Raw genomic sequence first — 23,761 nt, forward strand, 5'->3', positions numbered from 1 at the left:
TGCTTTCACATTACATTCCCAGATCTAGTTTTGTTCCAATTTAAGCATATTACTTTCTGTATAATAACTTAGATACGAGAAAAGTTTATTCCTCTTGTATGCTCTGGTGGCGCAAGTGGTATGAATGCTGCTTGCAACACTGAAGGCCCGGGTTTGAATCCCCCCTGTGGCGCAAGTGGTAGAAGTGCCGCTCTGCAGCACAGAGGCTCGAATCCCGGGAGTTGGACTCGATGATCTCTAAGGTCCCTTCCAACCTGCACACAGTATAATCTGCAAGGTTCACTAAAGATAGAGAACCTGATAGCTCTATATGTTAAGATTGCAATCTCAAAATTAACTCTCAGTCTCAGTCGGATATATGTAGGTAAATCCCATACATTTCTTTTCTAAGCTTCCTAAGGAGGAAGAGTGACACTATAGCGTGTTCAAAAAATCATCCAGATGAAAAAGTGCAACACCTCGTAGAGACTAGATGTGTATCTGTAGAGACAGACTGTCTCTACAGATAATACAAGCTGGAGACTCCATGTAAGTATGGATCATACAAACCCTACTTTTCTTTCTACAAGTTGGCAACGAAATAACTTCTACAGAGTTCTTAAAAATTCACTGTGTTGGACATAAACAGTGAATATTTGGAAAAGCAGATAAACCTCACAAGAACTTCCCTGATAAATAGGCTTTATTTTGCTACATATGTAACAAGTTGGCAAATCGTACTGCATATCCAGTCTCTATGGAAAAATGCACGGTGCAATCCTAAGTACTAGAATGACAGCATTAAAAGAAATGTATTAATCCTTTCAGCCCATGTATGAATACTCTTATTTTTAAGTGTATTACTGACATAACACTGTTTTATGATAGTTGGTGAAACAGGAAAAGATAAGCAAACCCAACTTCTAAACTACAGTTCTCCAAATGATGTAGAGGATCTCTCTACTCCAGCTAGATGTACCCTGGATCTCTGCTCCAGCTAAGGGACGGTAAGGTAGAAAGTAACCCAAAAGGTATTTAATGTCACCTGGAGACGGGAACAGAGCTGTGATGCCAGAGTTTAAATCATATGCTCCTTTGACTACTAATATCAGTAACATTTATATCACTGCAGCCTGCTGTCATGCCAGGTGACACATGCTCTAATTGCACTGGCAGTTTAAGTGATCTGCAAAGGGCAAGAACCATAATTCATTTCACCTGTATGTATAATAGAGTAAATATGGTAGCCATAAAATTAATAGGAATAAAAACAGCAGTTAACTTGCACTCCACATTGGTCTTAAGTGTCTCAATTTATAGCAAGCGTTAATTCAATTTATGAAATTTAAGGTGGATTACTTTTAAGCCACAGATTTCTGTCAGAGTGAGCCTTGATCTGCCCTTGACGGATGACAGTGACAGACAGTTGGCATTTCAGGACAGTCTGTGCAGCACTTCCAGGCTGTAGGAGGGGAAGAAAAGAGGAAAGAAAAAAAAAGCAATTATGATCACCAGAGACACAAAGCATCTTCTACCTTCATCCATATTCTGGGAGCACTGCCCCTGCAACCTTCACCTTCCACATTATTAACCATTTATTTTAGAACAGAACAGAAACTAACGCAGAAGCTGCCCATCTGAGGCAGACTGGAAAGGTCAGGTTGGAACCACCAGGTTGCAGCATGGCAATGTAAAAGAACTCAATGGCCCTTAAAATGTATTGGGTTGATTTGGGAATGAAGTGTGCCTACCTCTGGGAGACATTCATTTTACTAACGACTGTGGGTAGCATATGTCTAAATAAATAAGTAAGCAAGCCCTCTCTCTCTTAAAACTTTGGTAGTGTTCCCATTATAATTTCTAAGTGATATTTGTGTTCAAAACAACACATTAATCATAAGAGACGTGACCTTTAGAAAGATAACATTCTCACTCTATGTTTTTTTGTTTTTACCTTGGGACGAGATACTGCATCAGTTCAGACAGTTCACATTTAACAGAAATGGAAGAAATGATAGAGTCATTTAAATCATACCAGCTATCATTTTATGTAAGGAAAAATATAGTCATATGAAATTGTTTCTATGGTGCTTGGTGGCATATTGTTTTATGATACCTGTTTCTATTAGATAACATTTTCAAATGCTGGTTTTGCAGCTAACCAATAGCATCTTTTGAATAAAGAATACTTAGACTTATAGACATTGAAAAGAAAGTAGAAACTCCAGCTGAAGTCAGAATAGTTGAAATGAGAAAAAATAATTGTATAAAAACAAAAATAACTTTCATGCTTTATATGAGATTTATATAAAGTTTGCTGTTTTACTGCCCTTGAAAATCTCCATCGCAGAGGTCATTTAAATGAAAGTCATAATGAAAATGGCTGTAGAAATTTACACTTTCTTACACTTCTGCACATGCAAGATCAAATCTATAATTCATCAAAACTGATAAGAGAGGAGCTCAAAACGGAAACATCAAAGTTTATCACTAAGAATCATCCAAGCTTATAGTACAAGGGGCTTGGCTTTATACCCTGGATTTGCAAATCTCACCCCCTGTTATATAATTACAACCTGTCGGAAATGAAATTGCTTGTCATGAAGTATTGCACAACCCCATAAATAATTAGTGTTTCCATTTTCCAAAACAAATTGATAAAACCAATATTTAGGTTACTTCTTTCAGCCCAAGAAACTCCATCACACTTGTGATGTTAATTCGATTATCCACAGTTGGAATGATAAAAACAAGAGAATTTCAAGCTCAATCCCCTGGCGAGCATGAAGGGCAGACTGGATTTAGATAAGTTCAGAGTATGCACAAATGCCTTTTAAAATCCAACAAATATTGCCAGGTTTTTCTAGTTTTTGTTTCATTTTATTTTTTAATCATTCATTCACCTATTCAAAGTAACTATTCTTCTATTTCACTAAAGGGAAAGACACCGTCTGGGACACGGGATAGGACTATCTACCCCTATATTCTGGCAATCCTAAGTCAAGGGTTATTTGCAATAAAAAGCATTCTGCATTCTGGCGATATAAAAAAGCATTCCATAGAAGACACAGCTGAGTAGAAACCTCAGTGATCAAGTCATTCTGCAAGCAAACCTTGTCCTCGCACGTGAACACAAGTTCGATGGTAGACATCCATCAGCACATCACGGTCCCACATCAACCTAGTTTAAGGTCAGACATTTCTGCAGAGAAATGTGCATTCACTTCACATGAATTAAAAATAAAAGCAAATCTAAGCAGATGGAGGTATGGACTCAGGAAGAATTCAGCAAATACTATTTTACAATACATGCAGAATCCTTAAGTGATTCCTGTGAAACTTAAAGCCTGAGATCCTGGCAGGATTGCTAGTGAAGTCAAGCAAGCAAGCAAAATTGACTGCTTGCTAGAAATACCTTTCAATGAAAATGGATCCAGTGTAATGTATCATCATCATAGTATCATAGTCTCGTACGTGTTGGAAGGGACCTTAGAGATCATTGAGTCCAACCCCTGGGATTCGAGCCTCCTGTGTAGCAGAGCGGCACTTCTACCACTTGCGCCACAGGGGGATTCGAACCTGGGCCCTGGTGTTGCAAAGTGGCATTCCTACCACTGCGCCACCAGGGCACACAGTGTCTTCTTTAGTTGCTGATAAGATTTGTCTAACTATAAGATGAATGTGGGTGTGTACCGAGCCTGAAGACTCAGAGTTAGCTTTGATTACATGGAAAGTTGCAGCTGTCTGGGATATATTTTCCCCAAAGGCTTCTTGGAAACTAAGAAGTTTTCTCAGTGCCCAGCCACTGTCCCAGAAGAATGATGATATGGTGAAGAGAGAGTCAGGAGAAGAAATATCTTCAAAATGATTCCTTGTGCAGAGAAGCCCTGTTTGGGTGTAACAGAGGATGTAGGGTATTTCAAGTCCAGTATACGCTGCAAGACATTTTCATTATTTAATAACAGTCCCCTTGGTGTGTCATTGCAGCCAGCCTTGAAGATTAAGGTATCAGCAGATTTATGAAGAACAGCTTTTAAACAGTTCCCAAGAGGACTCTGGCACTGCTGGTCTGGCTGTCATATTCTGCTGTGCACAATGTGGGAGCCGATGCCATTTATCTTTTCCCATCTTCATGCGTGAGGCAGTATCAGGATCATGGAAGACCTAACCCACTTCTAATAAACAGCCTGGGAGCAGGAACATCAGCTCACATGGCTGCTGGCTGCAGGCAGCCGTGTCTCTCAGCTTGCCTCTTCCTCCAAGCCAGGAGGTTCTGGCTTGGCTGGTGGGAGGCTGCACTGGGCAGTTGGGTTCCATCTGTAGTATGGTAACTTCGGGAGAATGTTTCTTCTAAGCATCCCCAGTGGAAAAAACTTACGTAACTTTTTAAAGCATTTTAAGCTTTCCTTGTGAAGAAAACCTGAATTTACCCATAGTTTACTTTTCAGAAGAAATGTGGAGGAAATTTTGTCAGACATTTACACATAAACACATGAGCACATATTTCCATGACTGCAGTTCTCAATATGCTGGACTGCTCTCTCAGCTGACACAAACAAATAAAGTTCCAATTTTTCAGTGTAAACAGTGACTGCATGGGGAACAAGACCAGACTAAGCCAACTGAGATTTGTTTCAGACATGTTCCAAAGCTCCAAATGAAATATATTAGATGTGTTGGAACTCGCCTTCATATTAAGCATCAGGTAAACATTTTGAGTATGCAAGTGTGTGTTTAAACTCAGGTCCATTTGAAAAAGAGAGCACATAGACTAAGTATTTTCTTCAAACACCCAAACCAGATGTATTTTCAGCTTAAAGTTCTACAGCAAATATTTCACACAGCTTAAATTCAAATCAATTTGCAAACTCAGATGACATTAACCTGTAATTTCAGCAAAGCAAACTCCAGAAATTGTGCCTTGTCTTATTAGACAGCTGAGTTTTATCCCTTAAAATATTCAGAAAGACAACCCTCACATTAGCATTTAACACAACACCCAAGTATGTTAATTGCGAGTAAGACCCTAATTCCTCATGTGAAAATAAATCAAAGCTCTCATACAAAAACCATGGTATGGAAAAAGAAAGAATCAAAGATTTATCTTTCATCAATTTGCTTTAAGATTATGTATGATTATAAGAGCTGTGTGGGGTATGTTTGAAAGGAAGCGAGAAATATGCTGATACATACATCAGAGACTGTATTTTGTTTGTTGGCCCCAGATAGGCAGTGCCTTATTTTAACTCTTCTGAATTCATTTCTTAGTCAATGTATTTATGGCATAGAAGTAAGCAGAAGAGTTTTCTTATACAGCAGTGTTAAATGTTGTAGAGATGCACAGAGAAGGTCTACCAGTTTCTAGTCATATGTTTCTCTGTATGACCATTTATCATAACAAACCGGTACATTTCTGCTCTACTGGAAGCAGAACAGAGATTCCTGTTATTTTTAATCAATAACAGGGTGTGAAATTCTGGTCAAATAACAAAGTTGCCTAGATAATTGTGTCACTATGCTATTATTAGTACACAGCATCACATTTCAATCTTCCATACTGAACATTCTCAAGAGCAATGATGAGGAACTCATTCAGCAATAGAAGTAAAAACAAGAGGTCAAAGCAATGTCCACACTGTAGTTCAGCCCATGGAGGTCAATCCCTTCGGATCCCTTTTTCACTTTCAATGCTCAGAGAAGAGAACTTTGCCCTTACTTTTCCAACAGAAGACACAGAACAAACTCTGGAATCTTCTACAAGAAAGCTTACCTCATCTACCTGTGTGGAGAAAAGATGAAGGAACAAACTACAAATATTAATGACTACCAAGTGTTCTTAGGGAAGATGTTTTATGGTGTTGAGTGGAGTGTTTACCTGCCTAGATAGGTTACACCAGGCTAAAATGGAATTGCTCATTCATAATCTGAAAAAGGTGACACAGGAACCTCTGCTTGTGATTTAGTGATCTCTAAAAGCAAGGAAGATGAGCTAAGCTGCATGTAGGTATTTTTTATTAATTATGTCTACCTGATCAGACTGGATTTCCCCTCAATCCCTGCCCCTCAGGTGGCTTTGGATACTTGACTGCCAGGTATGCCACGTGGCGTATCTGGATGTTGTTCATGGTGGAGTTCCGTGCCTTTGGAAAATGGGAATGAAGCAATGTTGTGCTGAAGCCACACCAAACCTCTTTTCCCAGCTCTTCTACATTTTTAGAGAACTTGCAATAAGTTAAAAGAGCATGAGAAGAAGATTGTAGCATCGGATTCAACAGCAGTTCAGATGCAGCAGCAATGATCTACATGTACCATGCCACCTAACTCACCCCTTTATCGCTGATATTAGCTTTCAGAAAGAGTAATGAAATACCCCAGCTTCCAAACACTGGAAAGGAGTATAAAATCCAGTGAGCCGTGAGAACCAAAGCACCCTCAAGGGGACCCAGCAGTTCTAAATGAGATTTTAATGTTAATAAGTGCTGACTGACCTTTTCCATTAACTTGCTCATAAGTCTCCAGCAGACAATGGAGTACCAATAGTGCACTAGCAATAGATTAAGTGGACAAACTCATCCCTCAGAAGAAGTTAACAATGCCCAGTTAAAAATGCAATTGGTTTCCAGAAAGACAATTTGGATTGATATTTTTAGGTCTCCATCAGCCCAGATCTGAATGACAGCTGAAACTCCAGCCTGTGGCTGAGAGGTTGTTTCCATGGGAATTATTCAGCAGTCTGTTAAGAGGTTATGACAGTAATCTGGCACTTTGAAGACATAGGTTAATACCCCTGTTTGTAACACAACCAGTGAAGTCTGGTAAGGTGATTTCACCCAACAGTGCCTATATGTCCACCACCAATAAAATGGGAGTATCATCCCTTAGTTCTTGGGATAAAATCAAGATAAACACACTAGGCAAGACATACCAACGCAGTAAGACCAACTAATATATATATTGCATACAATGCATCATTTGATAACACACCAGCCACAGCCTCCTTCCTGGCTGATACCAGCTGCTTTCATGTATACCAGCTTAGTTCTGCATACGCCTTGGCAAACAAGTCCTAAATGTGGTGCTTGGAGTCCAAGATGCACATTCAACCTGGCAGTCAACTTTTCCTTTGGGAATTCTGTCGCAACGAGTTACTTGAGAATGTTTTTAGTTGAAATACAAGATCCCCACACCAAAGCCATTACATTTTGAAGCTAATATAAGCAAGAGATCGACTTTAATATTACCTCAAAGTATAATCATTTAAGTCAACAAAAACTAAATTAATTCCATATTTACTGAGTCTGCAGACGGGACAAGTTAGTTACAAACAGACAGGAAAACAGGGTTACAAACAAAAGGAATCAAGTCTGCAGTGCTTATGAGTGGCTCATTCATTATAAGCAGCCTCTCCTTGAAACAGTTCTCATCATTTGGTGCAAGGCAATAGGCTAAAATGGATTTCACTGAATTAAATCATTAATGAGACAGAGAATAATCTATTATTTCTTGAGACACTGAAAAGGATTAAGAATAAGGCTGGCCTGCATAGATTCTCTCAGCCAGCTGAAGTCCTCTAAATTCACTGAAATAAAACTTGTTGGAATCCAAAGCCAGGCAAGATCTGGATAATAGCATAAGGAAAAGAATAGGGAGGGGAGAATTCATTGTGAATTAGGCATTCCCCATTCTCTCACTGCCAGACAATCCTCAGTGAACTTTCACTTCTTTGGATTTTGTCTAGAAATTTTCATAAAGGTTTTCTTAGGATCATAATTTTATTCAGGCATAAATTGCTGAACCTGAAAAGAGCTGAGTAGAGACACTAATGGAGATCTATTTTATCTACTTCTCCACCTAAGTCTAGGGAGCAGGCATAGCCCCACTCATCTCAGTGAATGCTAAAACATTTTAAATATTTGTGATTTCATTTATGATGTACCCAAAACTACCAAAGAATCACATACTCTATCTTTTAAATACTGTTGTTTATCTTCTCTGTCCTGCATGATGAATAGCTATGACTCCTCCCTTCTGTGAAAGCAATGCTGGCAACCACTTTCAACACAACATTATGTCTTCAGATAGTACAGTCAGCTACTTTTAAAAGTAAAATGTGATAAGGACCTACACCAGAGTCCATATAGAAACTATGCGTACTATAACTGGTACAGCAAAATATCTAGCTGCTGGAAATGCCTGACATATTCACAGAACTGTTGAGGTCAGCAGAGACCTCTGCGGATCATCTAGAACAACCTTCTCTAGTAGGAGCATGGCATCCTACAACAGGGTGCCCAGGATTCTGTCCAGTGAGGTTCTGAGCAATTCTAAGCATGGAGACCCTTCAACCTCTCTGGGCAACCTCTACCAGTATTCAATCATCCCTCCATAGAAAAAGTGTGTTCTTATGTTTAAACAGAATTTCTTATGTAACTATATCCTGAGATTAAAAATAAATATATATATAATATCCCGAAATTAGGATCACCTTACTCTGAATCTTTTCATTTGTATATTCTAGAAAGTCTTGCTTTAAGGATGCAGACAATATATAAGCCTGCTAAGGCACAGGTAGCATCTGCAACATAATGACACAAGACGACTGAAATCTTAGGATTCTAGTCTTAGTGTACAAGATATTTGAGATATTGCTTAATGTTTTTAGTGGGTCAACACAGGAACCACAGAGGGCGAACTGATTTGTTCTGTGCTACAGAGCAGTCCCAAATATCACAGTATCACAATATCGCAGTCTTGTGCGAGTTGGAAGGGACCTTAGAGATCACCGAGTCCAACCCCCGGGATTCGAGCCTCATGTGTAGCAGAGTGGCACTTCTACCACTTGCGCCACAGGGGGGATTTGAACCCGGGCCTGCAGTGTTGCAAAGTGGCGTCCTTAACCACTGCGCCACCGGAGGCACACAGGGAGATATAGGGAGGCATTTATTTTGAGAGAGAAAAATAAATTGCTGACGAGGCAAATTAGGTTTGGTTGGAGTCTAAATCTGCTAGTATACAAGAAAAATTACAAGGTCTTCAAGCTATGATTGTTCTTGTAAACCTCTGGAAAGAGTAATGTGATGGCCAGAAATGGTACAACTCAATGCACTAGAAAACAATTGCATCACTTTTAAACATGCTTAGGATTCTCCACCTTATACGATAAATCAGTTGTACTCCATAGCAAAAAAAAAAAAACAAAACAAAAAAAACAAAACATCAAGAATCAACTTTTCTTTGGGAAACAACAATAAATTTCCCAAGGGTAAGTAAGAAAAGGTAAATCATTGGCTTTTTCTAAGAGACATTGGATCTGAATGAAGAAGCATTAGAAAAATGGTGCCCTAGAAAAAAACAGTGGCATCAGTTCTGCTAAACAATTGCACAAATAATTCACCTTTCTCATATTAAGTGCATGGATAATCCCCCTCTTTCCTGACTTCACTGTGTAGAAGGGCTTACAAGCTGTCTCACTACGTACAGACCATCATAACCTATAACAGCAACATATCTGCACACTTAGAAGAAAGAGATGGTGGCTTTTTGTCATCTTCGCATGATGCAAAAGCTTCACTTAACTAACAGAACTGTATGTTTCTCATATTTTCCCTTTAGGACACCATAAAAAAAGAATGTAAAACAATCCAACACCAGCAGAAGTCTGCCTTCAGTAATCCTTCGCTTTCCCATAAAATGAATAGAGATGCGCTTGGGCATAAAAAAAACAAACCTTAACCACACTGAAATGCCTTGGGAGGAGACCAGACGCTGCAGTCATTTAAAACCCCATGACCTCTTCTGAGTGCTCTGTTATCTTGGATGCCTGTTCTATTTCAGCTAATATCTGCCTTTGTGATATCACACTCCGAAAAATCATTTTATCTGATTAGAAAACACATAGCACCATAAACTTCCCTGAAATCTAAGTAATTCATCATTACTGTGTCATCATCAAGAATTTTTCCTAAAAGCAGGATTTTTCTTTGCTCAATGTTCTCCCATTTCCTTCTCCTCACCAAGAGTCTCAGAATTTTTAAAGCCATGTCACTCATTCCCCCATATCCCATCCCCACCTTTCGTTGCATATGCAATCAAGAATGTTGCATTTTAACTTATCTCTTCATTTTTACAAAAAATACCATATGTGTTTGATCTTTTCCATAGCAGTTTGTTTCTCCTAACCTCGTCCCCCCCCCCCCCCCCAACCCTTCCCCCCTTCATTTTGGTGTGCTGATGTCTTTCTCATGAACTCAGTGCAATTTTCCAGACATTGCCATACTGAAGGCAAGTCAACATGAACAATCAATTCCTACTCTAAAGCACTCATCAATAGTACTACTCAAAATCTCTGGTCATTTGTGGTGTTCTATCACGTAGAAGCTTGTTTCAACATCCACTCCACTCTTCTTTAACCAGTAACCCTCCACCCATGCAGCTAGTTTACATACCACACCAATAGGACAGTTAATATCTGGATTACATTTTCTAAAGCAGTTTTGCTTCCTTTTTTTGAGTTGACTATCTTGTATTCTAATCCTTCTATCATTGTCACTAATGTTTATAACCATCTATTTTAAAAATCAACAAGATTCTTTCTGCAAACTCTCACATCTTAAGGTTTTGTTCAATTCACCTATCACGCAATGATGCACAACCAACTGGCCCAACTGATTACACGATAACGATCGTAACACGAGGGCTGCCCCTAAAGTAATACCTCCTACTTTATTGCATCTGAAGCAGATATTGGTGGTATTGCAGTAGAGGTAGAATTGTCCCGACAATATTCCAATTATGTGTGGTTGCCACATGGCAGATTGCAGCAGAGGGGCAGTCTGACACGGAAGTGCTTCTGAAGCAACTGTGTGTCACTGAATTCCTCATGCAGAAAAAACTGGCACTTGGTGGCATTCATCAATGCTTGCTGAACATTGGAGTCCAAATGGTGGGTGTGAGCACAATGAGGCAGTGGGTGTTGTTTTTCAGCAGTGGCAACAGTGGGTCATCTCTGCTGGTGCAGATTTTGTAAGCACAGCATGCAGGCTGGTTGCTGGTGAAAATGCACAGCTAATGGTGAACACTATGATGAAGAATTGCATTTTGTAGCTGAGAACTTGCTTGATCAAATAGTGTTATTATACTCTTCATATCTGCTTCACTTTCCATGAAAATAAATTGAAAGCATCACTTTCAGAGATGCCTATATAATACCTGGTGGTCTCCAAATAGACCAATGGACATAATCATTCAAACTCCAATATATGAGACCCTTAGATATACTTGAGCTTCTTGTTATAGCAGATCCCATGGCAGACAGGTTCCTTTTTTGCAGAGATTTGTTCTATTTTTTCTTCAGTCTGCCACAGGCAAAAGCTTTTAAAGAAGGATGACTACAGAGTAGCCTAGCTGGAAATATGATCTGTGTTGCATCTAAAAACATTATGAAATGCTGTGGTGCAGATTACAGACATGCCACCAATTTAAGCATTTTCTTGGACCACAGACTATTTCATTTTCAGAGTCAGGGTTAATTTTGGATGGAATGCTGTTCATGGTCCATTATCAGTATTGTACAAGAACTTAACTAAGTTGCTGTTGCAGGGACAGCTGCCCCTGTTAACCATTAAGTTAATAAACACCACTGTAGATGTAATGTTTCATTTTGGTTTAACTGCTAACTTATGACTCATACAACTGTTAAGGTACAGTTAAAATCACACAGGTTTAACTTCTGTCCAAAAAGAAAAGAAAAAAAATCCCACACAAAAAACAACCCTCCCCCCAAATCAACTACAAGTCAGAGGGTCTAAGAAAAACAAACAAGCAATCATCCACAAAATGAACAAACAAATATACAAGAAACCACTAAAACTCACAGACACTCCCTCAAAAACTACAGATGCTTGCATTACAGCAGTATTAAATGTATCTATTTCAGTATTTCTCTGACATTCGTGTTTTTTTCTGGGATTTTCAATGTAAAACGGAAAGGAGACAAAATATATTCACCTGATCTTCATGAGACTTTCCTTTAGTAGACGAAAAGCCTTACTCAGGCTATTAGTCTTTTTTCAGTTTGGCTGCCATGGCAAATGCCCTTCTGTGCTCCCAGTAGCCTTCAGCTTGTTTTTCTTGGTTAGATAAATAATGCACTTGCAGCTGTCCCATAAAGATATATGCTCTTCTGTGTGTTTCCCTTTTATTTCATACTGTACTTCTGATACTAGGGAACTCATTCCTTTGGGCTCACTGTATGTCACTGTATGTCACTGTAGGACATACATACAGAGAAGATCTGAAAATTACATTTGGGGTTATTGTCAGGCAGCAGATGGGCAGGTTTGCTTCCAGGATAGAAGCTGTTTTGTGAAGAACAGAGCAATTTGGCTTAGAGGTTGAGTGCTTCAATAATCAGGGATGATGACAGTCCCTGTAAAGCTAGAGTTGGTAGATTCACCGAATTTCAACCCTCTGCTGAGATCCCTTTGCATATCATCTAAAACTCAGTTCCCTTTCAAAGCCTTGTCAAGTTTCATAGTTTCATAGTTTCGTGCGGGTTGGAAGGGACCTTAGAGATCATCGAGTCCAGCCCCCGGGATTCGAGCCTCTGTGTAGCAGAGCGGCACTTCTACCACTTGCGCCACAGGGGGGATTCGAACTCCGGGCCCCAGTGTTGCAAGGCGTGTTGCAAGGCGGCGTCTTTAACCACTGCGCCACCGGGGCACACACAAGTTAGTGGGTCAAGCTAAGCATACATCTCTAACCAGGATGTGGAAACAAACGCAGAGCATATTTTACTTTGAAAAACAGTAGAAATACAATGCCAGCACAGATAGATCCCCAAATCTTTATGAGTATTACTGCCTGATTTAGTAAGAGTCCTCTAGCTGTGCAGATATGAAGTTGAATTTCCAGGACATTAACTGTTAGAGCAAAACTCACCTGACTTTTTTGAGACCAAAAATGCAGGGTATCCCACTGCTGATTCAATGAGAACACTTTCCAGAGCAGCTTCATCACCTAAGTAACAGAGTAGGATAAAAATCCCATGGTGGGTTTGTATTAGGTTTTGACAAATTATTTCTGTGTCACCACCATCCTTCAGGCACATTCTATTAACATCAGCACCTTATCAACAATCAACAAAAGCTTCACTCTATTACTAGTTACGTTGGCCCCAATACAGCTTAGAGTTCTGCCAGCACACATAAAGGCTCAACAAATCTACCTTCCCTGACTGGCTATCATAAGCAATGATAACATACCATAGAAAATGAACACCATAAGAAAATTTCCAAGTTTCACAGCAACGATATTTCTCTCTTCTTATAATTATTTTTAATTAATGTTACTGTTTTCTTTGGATCATCATATCCATTCTAGAGAGTGAGATTTCTGTCTGCGATACCCAAGTCAAGAATAATTCTACCATATAAAGGTGCTTCATTATGCTTGAACATGTTTCTTTAGCCAAAACAAGTAGTAGTAACATCCCCAAGATATTCTGCAAGAAAAAGGGTTAACCTGTGCACAGTTTCTCCCTCACACCAGAAAACACTTCTTCACCTCAAAATTTGAAGTAGTAAGAAGAGCTGATTGCAGGATTGTTTTTAAACTTAAGGCACCAAGAAATTTACAGTTGCGAGCAATAAGCAATTTCCCATCTATAGCATAGAAAGCTCTCTGTTTATTTTTCTTTCTTCAGGTAGTTTTGTAATTATGAGACCCCTGCTCATGATTTAACGTGACATTTCTCAAGTGTTTTACAGAGAATTTAATTTGCGCACTGGAGAGGATTTGTAAAGATCATGGAAGCACAAAATATCAGATCAGTGGGTTATTAAGAGATGATGTGAAGGTCAAAACCCTTCGCTACCCTTTGGATCAAATAACCATGAAAGCATTTTCCTCAATTGCAAGCAAAAACATCTTGTGACCACGATCAGATTTAAGAGTGCAAAATCCAAAAGCACAACTTGCCTTCATCCCATCTTATAATCTTGAGAAATAGCCACCGCAGTCACTACAAGTGCTATCACAGAACAAGTTTTAGGGTAACCTGAGTAACAAGACAGTACATACACACAGGAAGTACCTAGAATGTGGGTAAGAAACAGTCTTAATTCTTTCCAGATAAACCAGTGGGAATTTTGACACCAACTTCAGTAGAGGCACGATTTCTTGAAAAGCACATAACAACACGTCTATCAGCATGCAGCCTCATGGCTGCAGCTGACAGACTGTTAGGCATGAAGACACATGCTGGGTAGAACCACTCTGCTGTTAGCAGCGAGTCCCTGGAGTGCCGCTCACTGGCTGCTCCAGAGCAGAGTGGCTGCAGGTCATACAAGGAATTCTGTTCCTTCCACTAACATTTCTTATAACTGCTTCAACTGAGAATAAAAGTATTGAGAAGACTGCTAATAATTTTGTAGTCAATTTCTCTAATGAATCTACTAGCAGAACATTACTGTGTGTTTGAGAATGCAAATCACAACACCTCAAGCTTGGCAATAAGAAACCCAGACACAGAACAGCACTGGCAGACTACAAACAGATCTATCTAAATTCCTGCATCAGTGTTGATCATGGCACAAGTATGTATATATATACAAATACAGTATGAATCTATCACTACAGTCTCCCAGTGACTTCTTTTTTCTTAGGACTGAACAACAATTCTGGCACCAAACAGCCTTGAATGTCGGGATATTAAATATTCACAGCAATGTTTGTAATGTGGGAAGCTAATTTTTCCTGAGCTATGCTTGGGAAATCAGCTATACTTTGAAACCTGCCAATGAATGAATATTTAGATTGTCCTAAGGCAACCCTTGGACTGCAGCGTGCTCCTTTGTTATCAGTTTCTAAATGAAAGCTCCTCTCTACAGAGAACACCAGAGAAAAACATTTCCCATCAGGCCAAATATGAGCTTTTACCAGTAATAAATGTTTGCTTATATGGCTTGCACTTCTTAAGTCACCAGTTATTTGTAGGACAATGGGCAGAGGTGGGTGTAAGCACAGTCTGAATGTAAATGAAAATTTCATATACAAAAAGCATTAGTGAAATAAGTCTGAATTCTGAAAGTAGAATTAGTTTGGACATAACTGCCCAAGGATAACTCTTTCCTATTTTCTGTTAAATGTGCTTATGAGACATAACACCTGTCCACCTGCATAGGCTAGTAAAATGTGGAATGATTTTATCACTGTACCTGTGAAGCTGAGGAAATGCATATTGTACTAAACAAGCAGATATCAATCCAAATACTTCATCTTTGTCTGAGCTGTGGGTGGGAGTCATCCGTTTTTGTGAAACATTTTTATAGCATTTTTACAGTTTCACCTAAACACCAAAAAGCAATTACACTCTTTGGAAAACAAAGGAAACACCATCATGGGATAAGAACTGAAAGCAAAAGAAGGGGTAAAGAAGGGGAACTTCAAAGAAATCCCTCTGGCAGTTCAAAGATTAGGGACTAATCTAGGGAAATTATGTAGAATGCACTTTCTGCTAGCGCAGCCATACATTCTTCATAAAGTTTTTGCTTTAAATTCATTACACTATCGGAACTAATCCTATCTTGAGTTTTCTTGACAGGTAAGCAGATATTTATTGCTGTTTTGCAAGTTGTTCCAGCTAGTAAAAACACTTTTAAAAGTTACTTTTTGAAATAACTAAGCTCTCAGATGCAGATTAAAAGAAGGGATATAGCTAATTTTGAAGTGACACTCTAAGGATCAGCTCCAGAAGTTTGGATGGATAATACCTCTGCTGCTCCACAAATATAGGTTGGCATTTCACCAAATGTTCCAGATTTAAGCTTCGTACATCATCATCAGGAATGAGGTGTGATGAGCTAAAAACCTCAGGCTTTTCTGAAGGGAGAAGATTCCAACCTTTCTTATAGGAGGTGCAAGACACAGAGAGAACCTTTCTGTCCCTGTCCTTCATTTCTCAGGCTTACAGAACTCTGACACAGAACAATCTCTGTCATTCTCGAGACTACTAATGATGTCCTTTGCATCTGAGATGAGCCATTGCTTTGTGTTCACGTAAATATTGTGACGTCCATATGAAACACTCATAATTAACAAAAAATTACGTATGAGTTACCCTTCAAATTGAGCTTAGCTTCTCTAGGTTAGACTCCCAATGCCCTGAGGAAAACTGTAGTTTGCCAGATTACATAAATCCCTAGCGATACCACACTACTTAACTTAAAATATCAAATGAATACTTGTGCCCTCCTGATTTCCATGTAAACTTTGTAATTGACCTTTTTTAATTTTTTTTTTAAATTTGTTCTTCTAGAGTGAATATTAAAAGCTGAATCCTAAAAAAACTCATGAATATCCTAGACAAGGGAAATTTAGTGTTCCCTAGAGATATGTAGGCACATCAGCACATCAGACCTACATCTCAAATTCAAAATGATAATAAAGATTAGCAAGATCAATATTCACTAGTAAATGTGAAGCACCACCTGAATGCTCAGTAGCATCCCTAGCATTGCCACAGAGATGAGCTGCATCCCTAGCATTGCCATAAAGATGAGCTATATTCTGGATTTGGAGGTGCTGGTGCAGTTAGAAATAGGTCCCCCCTCTCAAATCCAACTACAACTCAAGGCAGCTTTCACTATGTACTCAGAAAACAGTCTCTGAACTGAACATTTCCTCCTATCTCTCAACAAGAAACAAAAGTAGATTTTTTTGTGTCTGCTTCCAAATCCAGTGACATTCTAATGGGAGGCATGTCAGAATAACTGATTAGGATAAAGACCCATAAATCACAACTAACCTGGTTGAATCAGCTCTTCCCTGCAGGTCTGTACAGAGACAGAATTCTTTCTGCTTCTCAGAGAGCCAGCCCAGGAGGCATATCATATCAGTTTTAAAAATCCATGCTGAAATGTGAGTCAGAATAATGACAGTGGGATGATTATCACTGTAATATTAGAAATGCAGCCTTCCCTCCCTCCTCACTGTAAGAGAAATGGTTATCTTTCTGTTATGGTTATCAAAGATTTTAAGCCATATACCTGATAGCATTCCACTTGGCAATAACTCAGTAAATAAGCAGACCGATTAGTATGTGTTCAATGGGAAAATTATAGCTGTAAAATGTTTTTTGCCATTTTGAAACAGATCTACCTTGAATTAATTGTTTGTACTTGCAGTTAGTGGGTAAGCAAATGCTAGAAGACATTCAAGGTCTGATGAGATGGATCCCAAAGTGCTAAAGGTGCTGGATGACATCCCTGTGAGGCCACTTCCAATTGCTTTTTTAAAAGGTCATAATCCAGGGAGTCTCCTGAGGACTGGAAGAAATCTTTGTCACTTCTATCTTCAAGAAGGGGAAGGAGGAAGATCTGGGGAACTGTGGGGTTGTCAGCTTCAAGGTTAAGGTGAGTTGCAGTATTCAGCATGGATTAGTGAAGAGGAAATCATAATATCTTATTTACGTGATAACCATCTACAATAAGATGATTGGCTCAGAGGCTGAGAGAATGTTATGAAATTGAACAGAATTCTTACATCTAGAGAGGAGTAATCTCATCCACCAGCACCAGCGTGGGCTGACCAGATGGTGGGCAGTTTTGTAGAGAAGGTCCTGGTGGACACCGGGATGAATACGAACCAGAAACATGCCTTTGTAACAAAGGCAGCCAGCAGCATCTGGGGTTGCATTATGTAGAGTATTGCCATGGGGTCACCTTCCCCTCTGCTCAGTTCTGCTCAAGCATATCTATAGTGTTGCATGCAGTTCTGGGCTCCCCAAAACAAAAAGGACATTGAATTAAAGAACTGAGTCCAGTGAAGGGCCATGAAGATTTCTAAGTCTAGAAATACTTGTCATATGAAGAGAAGGCTCAGGACAGAACTTATCAGTACATGTAAATACTGAAAACACAGAAAGAAGACAGCCAGAGAACAGGAGAAAAGGCAATGGCATACACTCCAATACAGGTCATTTCATTTTAGTACAAGAAGAACATTGTTGTTTTTTTGTACTTCATACGTGGCTTAAAACTCCAGTAAGTTTGTCGGGGGGGGGGGTGGCTTTAGCCATAGAGATGTTCAAAACTGGATGGCTGACCCAGTTGTTCTGAGCAGTGGAGTTGGAGTACGAAAGCTCCAGAAGCGCCTTCCATCCTCAGCTCGGCTGTGACTATGCACTTAACAGCCAGTGGGAGATTGATGAAGGAGAGAAATAGGATGATAAAGAACAGACTCTGTGACCCTGACTCTGTGCATAATTCCACTGTAATCAATGAAGATACTAGAAATCAGTGGTGCTGCTCATGACAAATGAGAGTGGCTTTATTTTTTCAAGAATTATACTCAAGCATCCTTAAGATCTGTAAAGCCCCAAGCAGCAGAAAGTGCTTAAAAGCAATGTGGTAAGGTGTTTTGTTGTTGTTGTTGTTTCGTTGTTTGTTTTTTAAATGACATTGGGGCTGATCAGCAAATTATATTTTATCCCCAAAAGACAGTATGTTGCAAATTACGGAGCTGAATTTGATCTCTGATATTAACTGTTGGGCAAGGATGTTTAGACTCTCACAATCTGTCTCTCTCTCACTACAGTAGTCTTTAGAATGCAAACAACCGATGATGAACATTTGCTGATAAACTCTCAGAAAGACTTTTTTTTTTTTCTCTCTCTCTCTCTCTTTCTCTCATTTGCTGTGCTTTATCTGAAAGGTGAAGTTTTCCTCAAAGGCAGGCAATGCATGAAACTTCAGTAAGGGGAATCAAACTGCAACCCTTCTGCATCCACAACTGAGCCGTTAAATTAACAAGAAAAGCAAGATGTCTTATTTCTTTCAGAGTGTCATAGAAATGAAGGGATAGAAGAGGAAATACTCTGTCAAGTACTCAACGGAAAGCATGTTTTGTTTAGAATTGGTTGTAGCAGAATAGCCAGATCTGCAAGAAAATAGAATTGAAACCACACCTTTAAATGTATGTGCCTTCAGAGTAATCATAACAATGATACAGCAATGGCAAATAAATAAATAAATATAGAAATAATAATCCAAAGAGCTCTTTAACCATAAGATGCAATCCAAAATGAAAATCAAATTAATGCTAATTTATGTTTGCTTTAATGATCTCTTTTACCCAGAGACAATCAGTGATGACTGTGACATTAAAGTACCAATGATCATGATACCAATGAAAATATCCCAGTGTGAAAATACGGATGGGAGATTAATTCCTTCAGCATTTGCCTTTGACAACAGCATCAATGGGGCAGGCTCCTCAGAGCAGTAAGCCTAGTCTGTTGCTGTGCACTCCATCTCAATAAATACCACCACCCTTAACAGCCAGACAGTTCCTGAGCAAAGCTAAGAGGACTCTATATGCTGTTTCCAAAGTCAGTAGAAAAATCTATGTCAGCTTCAGAGGCAAGAGGCATTAGTCACAAGGCACAAAATACAGTGAAATTAAGTCAGCCAGGAGCTCTAGCAGACCATTTCACTCCATTTGCCCTCATTTAAAGATTAGGGAAATAAAATAAACCAAGATGTTCAAGATGCTATAAATAGAACTAAATAAATAAATAAAAGGTAAATTCTGAATCCAAAGGTAAAATAAAAAGGTTCTATTCTATAAAAATACTACCATGACAACTTCTGCATATGTGTGATCTAAAACAGAGATGCCACCGGAAGACTGAAGGTGACTCCAAAAATGCAACAGCTTACCAGAAGACAAAGCAGCCGAAGGATGGCTACTTAATCTCAGTGAGTGAAAACAGATATTTTAAATACACCCTCTCCTCGTTTTATCAAGGGCTTCCATAGATGATGCAGTTACTGCATAAACCCCCAAACAAAGAAGAAAAGAAGTAAAGAAAACCAACATCAGTTAGATTTCAGTGAGAGGGGGAAAAGAGGTCTAAATCAAGTTGCTGCCCAGTATTACTTTTAGCCTCTACAGATCTGGGATAAAGTCTGTCAACCTGCAGTGTCTACTTTTCTCTGACTCCTTATCCAAGACAAACAGTACACCCTTCACTGTCCTTGAGCCTGCTGTACTGAATACAGTCTTGGGGCCACAGTCTCCAACAACAGACTAGCAGAGGGTAAGCGCAACAGAACTCTCATCTCCCCTGTAGTTTGCAGATATCACTGCAGAAATCTCTATTTGCGCAAACCCTCTCCGCTATGGAATGTCACTTCTTGAGCGCTCAAGAACAGCATCTGGTTTCTCTCTGCATCATGGCTGCTATTAAATGTACTGGTTTCATCGTTGGCTAGAAAAAAAAAATACAGCACAGCTGCATAATGAAGACTACCAAGTATTAAATTCATGGGGATTAAGTAATATGTGAATTCCAGAAGATAATTTAAGAAACTACAAGAAGCGTTCTCCAAACTAATAATTACACATTAAGAGAGCTCACAAGACATTCATCTATACTGAGTGCAAATAAAGTACAGAATGGACAAACACACACAGCCACCTGAAGCATGACTATCTCCTTTGCACTAAAACTGGCACTTAGCTGTATGGGTTGCTAAATTATAAAGAAACTGTAGTTAAAACAGCTCTGTGCATCCTAGAAATAAGTTATACAACCCATATCTCAGTTTTCAGCTGGTGCGCTGCACTACTGATTTTTTTTTTAAACACAGCTCATTCCCAGAAACTTCAAAGTCGCAGATACTCATACATGTGATTTCAAAATACTTATTTTTTCAAGCACTTCATAGGGAGAGAGAGTCTTCAGAGAAGAGGATTCAACAGAATAGAGCAGTTGGGAGAAGCTGGTGGCTTATCCTCCAAGGAGAGGAGATGGAACACTGACAGATAATCATCTTCTGTATTAGGAAAACAGATATAATGACATAAGGTTGTTTATTTATACTACAAAATTTAACGGTAAGAAATTAGGGGTAATTTCTAACCCCAACAAATGCTTTAGTTCACAACTCCAATTTGTTGGCATGATATCAGGTGGCATTTATTTTCTCGAGATTCTGAGCAAAATGAATTCTGGGTGGCCATAATACATTCGTGAGATCACAAGATTGGACTTGTGATCTTGTTTACAGTAATTAATTAGATTTGTGTATCAGTGTTATGCTCTTGCCTATTGCAAAAATATCTCCTTATTTCATACTCAGACTATGTAGAATGTTCAGAGCTAAACATTTTGGGCCAATTTGTAGGTTTTGACTGTAATAATCTGCTCTTTTTCAGATTAGATTGCTCGTCAGCAAATGCATTTAGAAATGAAGTGACATGAAGGGGCCTTAAACTGCATCAGTTTGCTCAGCATATTCCTTAATCCAGGAAATTCCTTCTGCAAACACTTCTACATGAAGCTGTTTCCTTATCTTCTCTCTGCTTTCCAGTTAGTATGGAATTGTATAGAGAAATTTCCCTGTGACATAAGGCCAATTAAAGCATTGAGCCAGTACCAGCACATACAGTCAGGTAGGTTTTCAGTCTTCAATAGTCCTTCACAGAATAAATACAGCCATTATTTTCACTCCTGTTTGCATCAAAGCTTGTTTAGATCACCCAGTATCTACCAAGTGCTAAAGGATCACAGGTACAAATTTATACAAGGTTAACAAAATAAGCAGTCAGGAAAGGAGAGCAATGAATAAAATGAAACTTGAATATGCACCCATAATATTTCAGAAAAGAATTTAAGATGGATACTTGAATAAACAAGCAGGAAAATGTGACCATTCAGAAGTAGACACGTGTCACTATTTAATCAGTGAAATGTCACTGTTGTTAATCAGACTTAGCTTTGGCTACCCAATGGAAACTGCATGTTTTCCATCCCTCTTCACATTCTGAAAACATCAAATAAGTATCTACTATTTAAGTGGATTTTTGTTCCTTTGCTTCCAGGACACAGCTTAGTGCCTGAAATGTACAATTGCTATACTATACTTCCTATAAGAAACCCTGTGCTCTACACTAGTGGCTTATTTGTTTTCCTTACAATTTAAACATCACTTGGCTCTATCGCCTGGTATTTCACAGGGGAGAGCATTAAGACAGCATGCTTTATCTCAAAGAATTTCACGCTTCACTGGTATATTTCTGGTTGAAGGTGTTAGATATCCATTTAATAAATATTTTAGCCAGGAAGAGTACCACTGCTGTTTTAGAGTCTGGTATTTTCTTTTCTTAACACATGGTTAGGAAACCGCAACATCCATTCCTTTCAGCCAGCCTTCTCCAGGCGTAGAACAACTCCAATGGCACTGAAATTTCAATTTCAGCAGAGATGGGAAGTGTACCTGAGAGACTAAAAAGTGCTGAGGGCAGCAGAGCAAATTTATCATCAAAAGCACTCATAGCATGGGATGCCAGGCAAACTTTGTGTTAGCCACATGGCTGCTGGAGCAGCGCAGCTTGCTTTATTAACAGCATGCAGCAAGAATCAGCATGTCAGCATTTTTCTGTTTCTTTTTTACTTCCTAGCCTGCAGGGGAGCCTTTAAATCGATCAGTAAGCGAGGTTCTCTCGGTGACGAAACTCAAGAAGTAAACTGTATCATTTATAGTAGGACAGTGGAGCTTAAGCAAAGAAATAGGACATCCTTAGTCTGACCTAAAGTCACAGTCGACCAAAACCTTCAAATTGAGAATAGTGGTGACATAAGCAAAGGCCACAGAAGTAACTCGAGGCTAGAAACAGGTGGCACCAGGTCCTTCAAGGCAATGTCTACATTCCAAGCTCGCTCATTTACAGACCATAACAACAAATGTGCCTCAATAATTTATCTACTAAAATTAGCTTGCCTAAACTGTAGCCACTGGGAATTACTTCTGCAACAAATTATTTATCATGGTCTGTCGATAGAGCTGTGCTGTCCTCATAGTATTATACAGTAAAGTTTATCATAAAATTCAGTGATGTTCTGCACTAGGCAATGTTTACACATACCTCATTGTTTGTCTGTCATGCATGAAAAAACCCTGGGTGAATTTAATGTATTGCATATGGTTCAACTAAACAAGCTTAATACTCTAATTAGTACTGTGAGAACTGCTAGTGTTTGTGCTAAGACTGACTGCTTACACCAATTACTGATTTCCCCCTGTGAAAACTAGCAACAGTAAGAATAGTAAGAATGAATGAGAAATAGAAAGAATTGCTTTGCTGGCAGTAAAAATATCCCCACAGCCCGTGCTGATGTCTCCCAACAGTTCATGATCTGTGATATTGCTGCTTCAAGATTCAACACAATTTTCATGTGGAATGTAACCATGCTCTTTGTTCTGAAAATATATTAAAAACAAACTAACAAAAAAACCAACCAAGAATAAAACCCACAAAACAAACTTATACAAAAAACACTGCTCAATACACAGATAAAATAGCACCTCTGTTGCTGGTATCAAGAGAGAGTGTTCCCGTGTGAGGGAATATACTCACAACTTCAATTTCTCCACACAGAAAACGTGTATTCTGGTGATAAATCCAGTGTTTGAACTCAGCCCATATACTGTCTCACTGATGTTTCACAGGTCAGCGCAACAAAAAATGTTTGGCTGCTTTGATCCTAGAGAAAGCATGTCAGAGCCGAAAAAGAAGCCTTGATAAGCGTGAGCCTAGAGAGACCCAGTGATTTGAATTTGAAACATCAACTGCTAGTCGTGCAAAACCGACAGTGTTAAAAGTGGACCTATATATCATCTGAAGAAAGAACATTTGTGTTTGGAATGAGGGCCACCACTTCTGAATATGGACACAGACTGTTCTTTCCCTTATTCTCTTCCCCACAAATTAGTCTCTT

General features: G+C 39.1%; 1 long non-coding RNA gene across 1 annotated transcript in view; it reads right to left on the reverse strand.

Annotated features, from left to right (window-relative positions):
- Positions 1-714: 714 nt before the first annotated feature.
- The window catches only part of LOC116653631, a 65,003-nt gene continuing 41,956 nt past the window's right edge, over positions 715-23,761 (reverse strand). Inside the window, exon 3 of the long non-coding RNA XR_004307831.1 lies at positions 715-1,441. This is a non-coding gene — a long non-coding RNA (uncharacterized LOC116653631). The remainder of the gene's footprint in view (positions 1,442-23,761) is intronic.

Source organism: Coturnix japonica, chromosome 6, assembly GCF_001577835.2.
Source record: "Coturnix japonica isolate 7356 chromosome 6, Coturnix japonica 2.1, whole genome shotgun sequence".
Lineage (NCBI taxonomy): Eukaryota > Metazoa > Chordata > Aves > Galliformes > Phasianidae > Coturnix > Coturnix japonica.